Genomic DNA, 1,320 nt, shown 5'->3' with positions numbered 1-1,320 from the left:
GCATGGAGCGACTGTGGAGAGAAAAAACTCCCTTTTTGGGAAGAAATTTCTGGCAGAACCAGGCTCAATGTGGCGGTCTTCTGCAGGACCGTTTAAAGTGACAGGGAACTCCATGAAAGTCTGGAGGGAGTACGCACTGGAGGTGAGGTTGAAGGAGCATCGAGGAGGAGTCGGATGAGCTTACTACGATGGTGGAGATAGGAGCGACGGATCTTGTGCTTGTTGAAGAGCAGGCCTAGAGATGATTTGGAGTACCTTTTAAGTGGAGTGCTGGAAGATGATTGGGCATCGAGGAAATGTAGCTTGAAGCGGGTTGGCTGCATCGGAGGCGGATCAGCCTCCGATGAAGAGTTTCTTCAGTTGAATTTCCGCCTTAGCTTCATATTAAAGTGTGAGTCAGGTCAGGGTAGGTGGGAGGTGAATCTTGTAGGTATTGTTCCTAAAAGGTATTTTTAAGCAGGTGAAATTTGTGTTGAGAGGTGGTTTTTCGAGGTTAACAAAGATGGCTTCCTTAACCCCTCTCTCAAACCATCTGTCTTCCTTGGCCAGAATCTGGACGTTGTTGCCCTCAATCGAGTGTCCCTTATCCTTGAGGTGTAGGTGAACAGCTGATTCCTGTCCTGAGGAGTTGGTCCTCCTGTGTTGACCCATGTGCCTTTATAGAGATTGCTTGGTCTCTCCAATGTACAGGTCTGTGCAATCATCACTTCACTGAACGGTGTAAACCATGTTGTCGGTCTTGTTTCTGGGGGTCATCTTTGACTCAGGGTTATTTTGGGTTTGAAGTGCACAGGGATCCGGTGCTGGTTGAAAATCCTCCTATTTTCAGAGACTCCAGCAACATCTGGGATGGCGATGTTCCTTCCTCTGTTCTCTTCCTTCTTAGCAGACCTCTTCTTGTTTGTTCTTAGAAAAGGTGAAAAACAATCTAAAAACTAGAACAGCCCTGGGAGGATGCAGACCTCGCCCATTTTCCCATTTCCACGGACGGATGGAGAAACTCTCCTAAAAACATCACCTCCTTGGCGGAGGTCATTATAAGCAGCTGAAATGAACAATCAGACATAAATCCAAGGAAAAACATGGCAGCTATATCTTTGATTTATTTTCTCATGGATTTCTCTGTTTTGATTCTGTTATCTATATTAGTAATAAATGATGTGACTTTACCATAAACACACTAGATGAGCACTATGATGGAGAAGCAGCACATCAGCTGCTGTTTTGCAGTCCCAAGAAGTAATAGTTGTTTCTGGATATGCTGCCAAGCATGGGACCCTGAGCTTTCTGCTTACAGCACATCCAGCCCCCAGAGTGAGC

The sequence above is a fragment of the Cyprinodon variegatus genome, unplaced genomic scaffold (assembly GCF_000732505.1).
Source record: "Cyprinodon variegatus isolate N-32 unplaced genomic scaffold, C_variegatus-1.0 Scaffold1083, whole genome shotgun sequence".
Classification (NCBI taxonomy): Eukaryota; Metazoa; Chordata; class Actinopteri; order Cyprinodontiformes; family Cyprinodontidae; genus Cyprinodon; species Cyprinodon variegatus.
Note: the sequence above shows the minus strand (reverse complement) of the source record.